Here is a 10,177-nt window from a genome sequence, read left to right as displayed (position 1 = left end):
CCATGCTGGGGAGTCGTTGTATTGTTCTCTCATAGCAACTTGCTAGAGAGCGTTTATTTTTTTATATACATCTCAGTTGCCGTTAAAAAAAAAAAGTAAAAGTGCTCCCTGACCTATTTATATTTTTTACCTCATTGAGACACAACTGAACAAATATAGTATGGGTGTCGGGATCCCAAACGGTTTTGCGAGGGTTGACATTCGGTGTTGTCACACCCACACTCGCATTTTCGTTATTCGTATTCATATCCTGAATTTTAATTACATCACACCATCTATATATAAATAAAACATTCACATAAAATACACGAAATTATAAGACAACAGTTAATTTGTATAATGCATGCAATAACTTTACACATATATATTCATCTATTCATAAATCGTACATTACTAGAAAGCAAAAATAATGTATATTTTATAATCCTTTTAATTATACAGTAAAGTAGTGAAGAGATATTTTTCTCTAAATGATATCACAAATTTGTACATGTATATTATATGTGATGATAGTAATTAAATGATATTTTTCTTTGAGCTAGCCACCTAGTCTACTGTGCTATTTTAAAGTGTTGTCAGTTCACATGTTGAAATTGTAAACAATCAATAACATAGATAGTCAAGAGAAAATAGAGTAGATATATAATATTCTATTGTATATTGTATTAAAAAAAAAAAAAAAAAAAAAGGTTATCTAGAGAGATGGTAGACACCAAAGAAGAATAGTCGCAGCAGAAGTTGAAAAAGATGCAGGGTTCACAATAAAGAAGCCTTTTATAGGGGTAGTTATGTAAAAAATAATGGCGGGAAATTTTATTGGGTACCGCGTTTTGCAGGCAGTATGCCTTTTCTTACTTTCTGAAAACCGTGATTTTTAGGTTAAAAATCGTGAAAAATCGATTTTATTTATTTATTTACCATACACCATGTAACGACCCGGAATTTTCCGATCGTTCTATACTTATGAGATTAATATTTACATAAATTAAACCTTACCAACATGATAAGCAATCCAAACTGTTGAGACTTATATTTTTGAAAAGAGTTTTACACAACGTTTGACCGTCCAATTTGACCGATGATATCACGAACTATATAACATACGATAATTATACGTTTGTGTATATATATGTATTTTTATATATTTAACATGATCTAAGAATGTTTTAACATCTCATTGTGTACTAATAACAATGAGTTATAAGTATATTTTGAGACTACTAACTTAAGTTTTCAAAACGATAACTATATGTGACGTTCTTCGACTTAAATACTTAAAACTTATAATGCTTATACATGTATCGTATAGATATGTATTTTATCACTTTTAAAGGATTTATATACATAAAACAATATAAGTATATTTACAAAAGATAGCTATATATGAATCCTCGTTTCGTTTTCTCAAGATTTTTATACGTATATCTAGGGTATATGTACCCGTATCATACCCAGCTTCTATACGTATTTACTATTAGTATATACACATCACAATCACTTTATTAGCAGCCATGAGTCAGCCAATTTTGGATCTTAGCATGCATGATTAATCAATTTGGCATATTACAAGACTTTTGCACAATATTACAAATTTATACATCTTTTCACCACCATTTATACTCCATTCCAATTTCATTTTTACTACACATTTTCTCTAACCAAAAACACACTCTTAGGAACCTTAAGTGTTCTTCACAATCTTAGTAAATAACCATGAAGATCTAGCTTCAAAAACAAGCCTTAATCATCATAATAAATTCCTTACAAGAAAACTTCAAAAATCCTTCCAAGTAAACAAGTTTACTTCCAACCTTTCAATCCAACTCCACCACTCTTTTGATTCTAGGATTTTTCTCATCTCTTACAGTAACTTTGTCCAAGTAACTTGAGGTAGTAACCTTATTCATAATCTTATTCAATTCATATTCATATAGCTATCTTATTTTATGTTGTAAAATTTTAACAACAAGAACATAGTTTGAATGATTTCAAACTTGTTCGCAAACTAAATAGATCCTTCTAACTTGACTTTTAAAACACTTCAAGACCTGTAATATATCATAATGATATGCTAACTTAACAAGATATAACTTGGTTTTACAAAGAACACCTTAAAAACTTAATCTACGTCGTCGGAGTGCAACCGGGGGCTGTTTTGGGTTGGATAATTAAAAACCATCTTAAGCTTTGAATTGGAAGTTCATATTCTAGAAAAATGATATTTCTTATGAATATGTTAACACATAAAAATTTCATGGTTTAACTCAAAGTGTAAGTATTTTTAGAAAAATGATCATTAAATGTTGTTTTTATGATGGAAAATGATCACTTTCATAAGTTTCACCAAAGTTTGACCTATAACCTGTGATTTCGAATACAACCTAAGGTATTTTCAGTTCATATTCTTAAAATTTGACTCGATCCAAGGAAGTGGCAAGTTGAACCAACAAAAACGGAGTTGTAATGAAGAAACTACGACTAAAACAAGATCGGGTATCCGAAGCTAGTTTAGCTACGAAAATATTTGGAGAAAAAAATTAAATTAATCATATATTTCTAATTAATATGATATTTCATATATATTTACTTATGATTTGATTTTATATATTTCAGGACCACCCGTAAACAACACGAGAAGATTAATCATAAGACCTCATGATTGTACGCAACACGTCATTTGACAACATGGTACTTTATGTACGCAACACGTCACTTGACAACATGGTACCATGGGTCGAGATTAATTCTGATCAATACGAATACGATGGGGTCTTTATTTATTTTATTTAAGCAACTAATTGTGGACCACTAACATCAGACTACTAACTACGGACTAAGAAAATATTAAAAGTATTAAAAGTATATATATATATATATATATATATATATATATATATATATATATATATATATATATATATATATATATATATATATATATATATATATATATATATATAACGATTACTTAAAAAGAAAATATGTTGATATATTATATATATGGTTAGGTTCGTGATATCTATCGGAGACCAAGTCGTGATAAATACCTTCAAGGCAAAAGTGAGTATATAGTCCCACTTTTAAACTCTAAATATTTCGGGATGAGAATACATGCATTTTATGATTTACGTTATGGACACAAGTGATTAAAAATATATATTCTACGTTGAGTTGTACCACTGGCATACTTCCCTGTAACTTGGTAACTATTATTTACATGAGGTATTGTAAACGCGAATCCTGTTGATAGATCTATCGGGCCTGACAACCCCAACCGGACTGGACGACCAGTATTCAACGGTTGCACAGTACTTCATTTCGGTAACTACACTTGGTACGGTGTAGTAAGATTTCATAATAAAGGGAATATGCGACGTTGATTAAATGTTAAGTATGGTTATCAAGTGCTCAACAACTTAGAATATTTTTATTAAAACATTTATATATGAAATCTTGTGGTCTATATTTATAACGCTGCCGGCATTAAACCTATATCTCACCAACTTTATGTTGACGTTTTAAGCATGTTTATTCTCAGGTGATAACTAAAAGCTTCCGCTGCAACATGTTGAATTTAAGCAAGATCTTGAGTATGCATATTTGTGTCAAAAATAAAACTGCATATCGGAGGATTTGTAATGTAAAATATGTTGGAGGTCGTATTGTTATTATCACATGTAAAGTTTGTAAGTCTAAGATTATCGCTAAACGATAATCATTATTAAGTTGTTTAAACCTTGTATTTGTAATAAAAGCTATGGTTTGTATTGTAAAAACGAATGCAGTTTTTGAAAAATGTCGCATATAGAGGTCAATACCTCGCGATGAAATCATATGTTATTGTATTCGTCCTTATGGTTAAGGTCGGGTTATGACATGTGGTATCAGAGCGTTGGTCTTAGAGAACCAGAGAATTTGCATTAGTGTGTCTTATCGAGTTTGTTAGGATGCATTAGTGAGTCTGGACTTTGACCGTGTTTGATTTCGAAAAACTATTGCTTATCCTTGTTGGTTAAAAATTAATATGTAAATATTATGTAGTATTAACGTGCTAGTTGTTATGTGATAGATGTCTGGCTTAGAACTTATTATCACATTCAGCGACTCCGAACCAGACTCTTCAGATGGTGTTCCAGTCATTAATCTATCCGATGATGAAAACGACACCTTTGGGGAAGACTCACAAGTTCCGGATGAATCAATTGAAGAGGAACCGGAAAGTGATCCTAAGGAGGAAGAAATACAGGAAATTACGAAAGACAAGTTCGAACGAGAAAAGAAACGAAAGGCTACTGAAATGGAAAATCTAAATCCCGAGTCTAGAGAGGATGTCGTGGAACCAACTCCACCAGATACTTCCACACCTATTCCCGCTATTCCTATTAGTTCTATCCCGACATCCAGTTCTTCGGTTCCTCAGCCAAAACGCAGGGAGACAACCAGGATAACCTTTAAACGATTTCTTTGAACACAAACGCTTTGGGTTAAATGATGCGCTGTTGTTTTAAACCATGGGATTATATAATGTTTTGTATAATATTACTAGTGTGGTTTGCTTAATGTTTGATGTAAGATAAGCATATGTAAAATAGTGAAGTGTGAAATGCAATAATTTTCCATGGTTAAGTATTATTTGGGTGGTAGTAATTGATTTTCGTACTAAGCTATTAAGTATGAACTTTAACGGGTAGGTACTACCCTAGATATAATTATAAAACGCTAATAAGAAGAAAAGGCTTTTATAATAATAACTGGTTCATATTATTAATAAGCTACGATGTACTGTAAATACATACTACATCTATAATATTCCATGTGAATAATTATTTTTTTTCATTCTTATTGAAGATTATGGCGCGATTGAACCGAATGACGGAACAAGAAATCCAGGAACTCATCAATCAGCGAGTGAACGACAGAATGTTATGGGTCGAGGCTGCAAGAGGTGCTGCAGTTAACCCAAATCCTCGTGTGGGGTGCACTTACAAAACTTTTCAAGGTTGCAAGCCCTCATCATTCAGTGGAACAGAAGGACCGGTCGGTTTAACCCGGTGGATCGAAAAGATTGAGTCTGTGTTTAAAATCAGTGGTTGTATTGAGAAGGACATGACCAAGTATGCATCGTGCACCCTACAAGATAGTGCACTCACGTGGTGGAAAAACTATGTGAAGGCCGTAGGAGGAGATGTAGCTTATGATACTCCTTGGGAAGAATTCAAAACAATGCTAATCAACGAATATTGTCCAAGGAACGAGGTTAGGAAGTTGGAAGCTGAATTACGAAGCCTGAAAGCTGTTGGTACTGAACTCACCAACTACAATCAGCGATTCATGGAATTAGCTTTGCTATGTCCCGAATTGGTACCAACCGAAGAACAGAAGATTGAACTGTACAAAGACGGTTTGCCTAAAAAGGTCAAGGCAAATGTTACATCATCCAAACCCAAGACTATTCATGAAGCTATCACCATGGCGAACGAATTGATGGACCAGATTATTCTGGATAAGAACACCGATGTCAAGACATCGGGAAACAAAAGAAAGTGGGAAGGTAATCATCAACAATCCAACAAGAAACAAGAAACCACGCAAGGTGCGGGTAGCAGTTCAAACTCAGGTTACAAAGGACGAAATCCTTTATGTAACAGATGCCACAAACATCACTCTGGTTATTGTAATGTGGTGTGCAACAATTGTAATCGAAAAGGTCATCTTGCTGAAGATTGTAGGGTTCCTGCTACAAATACAAACGGTACCAAGACTCCTGCCACCAATGCAAATAGAACTGCCTTGGCCACTGTTACTTGTTATGGGTGTGGGAAACAGGGTCATTATAAGAGCCAGTGTCCGAATCCAGAGAAGAATAATGGATCTGCACGTGGAAGAGCATTTGTTATTAATGCTAGAGAGGCGTGTGAAGACCCGGAGCTTGTTACGGGTACGTTTACCATTAACAACTTATCCGCATCTATTATATTTGATACTGGTGCCGATAGAAGTTACGTGAGTAGAGACTTTTACGCTAAATTGAATTGTTCATCATTACCTCTAGATGCTAAGTACATGATTGAGTTAGCTAATGGTAAACTAATTAAAGCCGATAAAATTTGCCGTGATTGTAAAATAAATTTAGCCGGAGAAACATTTAAGATTGATTTGATACCCGTAGAATTAGGAAGTTTTGATGTAATAGTCGGCATGGACTGGATGTCCAAAATAGGAGCTGAAGTTGTGTGCGCCAAGAAGGCAATTCGCATTCCTCGTAAGGATAAAACGCCAGTAATGATTTATGGAGAGAAGGGTAACTCAAAGCTAAAACTCATTAGTTATTTGAAAGCTCAAAAGTGCTTGAAGAAAGGGTGCTATGCTATCTTAGCATATGTTAATAAAGTTGAAACGAAGGAAAAAGTGAAGAGCATCAACGACGTGCCTGTGGCAAGAGATTTTCCTGAAGTATTTCCGGAAGAGTTACCAGGATTACCTCCATTTAGATCTGTAGAATTTCAAATATATCTAGTACCGGGAGCTGCACCAGTGGCTCGTGCTCCATACACCATCTGAGATGAAAGAGTTACAAAGCCAGTTACAAGAATTACTGGACCGTGGTTTCATTCGACCGAGCACTTCACCGTGGGGAGCTCCGATTTTATTCGTCAAGAAGAAAGACGAATCTTTCCGAATGTGTATAGATTATCGTGAATTAAATAAGTTAACTATCAAGAATCGGTATCCACTACCGAGAATTGATGACTTATTTGATCAATTGCAAGGATCATGTGTTTACTCGAAAATCGACCTAAGGTCGGGCTATCATCAACTACGCGTCAAAGAAGAAGATATTCTGAAAACTGCTTTTCGGACACGCTACGGTCATTATGAATTTTTGGTCATGCCGTTTGGATTAACGAATGCGCCAGCTGTATTCATGGACCTCATGAATCGAGTTTGTAGTCCGTATTTAGATAAGTTTGTTATCGTTTTCATTGACGATATTCTTATCTATTCCAAGAGTGAGCAAGAGCATGAGCAGCATTTAAGATTGGTATTAGAATTGTTAAGAAAAGAACAATTATACGCCAAATTTTCTAAGTGTGCGTTTTGGTTGAAAGAAGTGCAATTTCTTGGCCATGTTATTAGTAGCAAAGGAATTCAGGTTGACCCAGCTAAAATTGAGGCCATTGAAAAATGAGAGACTCCTAAGACACAAACGCAGATACGCCAATTTTTGGGTTTAGCTGGTTATTATAGAAGGTTTATTCAAGATTTTTCCCGAATAGCTAAACCATTAACAGCGTTAACACAAAAAGGGAAGAAGTACGAATGGACTTCTGAGCAGGAGAGTGCATTTCAATTACTGAAGAAGAAGTTGACTACAGCACCTATTTTATCGTTACCTGAAGGGAACGATGATTTTGAGATATATTGTGACGCTTCACGACAAGGTTTTGGTTGCGTCCTTATGCAACGGAAGAAAGTTATAGCATACGCATCCCGACAATTGAAGATTCATGAGCGGAATTATACGACGCATGATTTAGAACTGGGAGCAGTAGTGTTTGCATTGAAGATATGGAGACACTACTTATATGGGGTTAAATGCATTGTGTTTACCGATCATAAAAGCCTTCAACATATCTTCGATCAGAAACAGCTGAACATGAGGCAACGTAGGTGGGTCGAGCTGATAAACGACTATGATTGTGAGATTCGCTATCATCCTGGGAAAGCGAATGTAGTGGCCGACGCTCTAAGCAGAAAGGAACGGGAACCAATTCGAGTACGAGCAATGAACATAAAAATTCGCATGAATCTCAACTCACAAATCAAAGAGGCTCAACGAGAAGCTCTTACTAAAGAAAACATAGGAAATGAAATAATGAAGAAGTATGGGAAACAACTCGTTATACGGGAAGATGGAATTCGATATTTTGCAAACCGTATTTGGGTACCAAAGTTGGGTGGATTAAGGAAGTTGATATTGAATGAGGCACATAAGACAAGATACTCGATACATCCTGGAGTTGGAAAGATGTATCAAGATCTTAAGGCGCATTATTGGTGGCCTAATTTGAAGACAGACGTTGCAACATATGTTGGGGAATGTTTAACTTGTTCCAAAGTCAAAGCAGAACACCAGAAGCCGTCAGGATTACTTCAACAACCAGAAATCCCATAATGGAAATGGGACGGTATTACCATGGATTTCATCACAAAATTACCTAAGACTGCCTGGGGTTATGACACCATTTGGGTAATAGTTGATCGTCTCACCAAATCTGCACATTTCTTGCCTATAAAGGAAACGGATAGAATGGAGAAACTATTACGATTATACATAAAGGAAATTGTTTCAAGGCATGGAATACCTATTTCCATTATATCCGATCGTGATAGTAGATTTACATCAAAGTTTTGGCAATCACTACAGGAGGCCCTGGGAACTCGTTTGGATATGAGCAGCGCATATCATCCACAAACTGACGGGCAGAGTGAAAGAACAATTCAGACTCTTGAAGACATGCTCAGGGCATGTGTGATCGATTTTGGAAACGGATGGGATAAATATCTACCATTAGCAGAATTCTCGTATAATAACAGTTATCATGCGAGCATTAAAGCTGCACCATTCGAAGCACTGTATGGAAGGAAGTGTAGATCCCCTATCTGTTGGAATGAAGTAGGAGATCGACAATTAACTGGTCCCGAGATCATACACGAAACGACTGAGAAGATAGTACAAATCAAGGAGAGATTGAAAACAGCCCGTAGTCGCCAAAAGAGCTACGCCGATGTTCGAAGGAAACCATTAGAGTTTCAAATCGGTGACATGGTTATGTTAAAGGTGTCACCTTGGAAAGGTGTAATACGTTTTGGAAAAAGAGGTAAACTGAACCCAAGGTATGTAGGCCCGTTCAAGATCATCGAACGCATTGGACCGGTAGCTTACCACAACAACTCGTCGGAGTACATAATACATTTCACGTTTCAAACCTTAAGAAGTGTCTTGCAAAGGAAGACCTCACCATTCCTCTTGAAGAAATCCAAGTCGACGAGAAACTACAATTCATAGAAGAACCGGTCGAAATCATGGACCGTGAAGTTAAACAACTCAAGCAGAGCAACATACCAATCGTTAAGGTTTGTTGGAATGCTCGAAGGGGTCCCGAGTTTACTTGGGAACGAGAGGATCAGATGAAACAAAAGTACCCACATTTGTTTCCCGAGAATGCAAAATAGGTACAATTTTAAAATTTCGGGACGAAATTTATTTAACGGGTAGGTACTGTAACGACCCGGAATTTTCCGATCGTTCTATACTTATGAGATTAATATTTACATAAATTAAACCTTACCAACATGATAAGCAATCCAAACTGTTGAGACTTATATTTTTGAAAAGAGTTTTACACAACGTTTGACCGTCCAATTTGACCGATGATATCACGAACTATATAACATACGATAATTATACGTTTGTGTATATATATGTATTTTTATATATTTAACATGATCTAAGAATGTTTTAACATCTCATTGTGTACTAATAACAATGAGTTATAAGTATATTTTGAGACTACTAACTTAAGTTTTCAAAACGATAACTATATGTGACGTTCTTCGACTTAAATACTTAAAACTTATAATGCTTATACATGTATCGTATAGATATGTATTTTATCACTTTTAAAGGATTTATATACATAAAACAATATAAGTATATTTGCAAAAGATAGCTATATATGAATCCTCGTTTCGTTTTCTCAAGATTTTTATACGTATATCTAGGGTATATGTACCCGTATTATACCCAGCTTCTATACGTATTTACTATTAGTATATACACATCACAATCACTTTATTAGCAGCCATGAGTCAGCCAATTTTGGATCTTAGCATGCATGATTAATCAATTTGGCATATTACAAGACTTTTGCACAATATTACAAATTTATACATCTTTTCACCACCATTTATACTCCATTCCAATTTCATTTTTACTACACATTTTCTCTAACCAAAAAAACACTCTTAGGAACCTTAAGTGTTCTTCACAATCTTAGTAAATAACCATGAAGATCTAGCTTCAAAAACAAGCCTTAATCATCATAATAAATTCCTTACAAGAAAACTTCAAAAATCCTTCCAAGTAAACAAGTTTACTTCCAACCTTTCAATC

The sequence above is a fragment of the Rutidosis leptorrhynchoides genome, chromosome 11, assembly GCF_046630445.1.
Source record: "Rutidosis leptorrhynchoides isolate AG116_Rl617_1_P2 chromosome 11, CSIRO_AGI_Rlap_v1, whole genome shotgun sequence".
Classification (NCBI taxonomy): domain Eukaryota; kingdom Viridiplantae; phylum Streptophyta; class Magnoliopsida; order Asterales; family Asteraceae; genus Rutidosis; species Rutidosis leptorrhynchoides.
The sequence above is the reverse complement of the archived record's forward strand: the minus strand, read 5'-3'. Positions refer to the sequence as shown.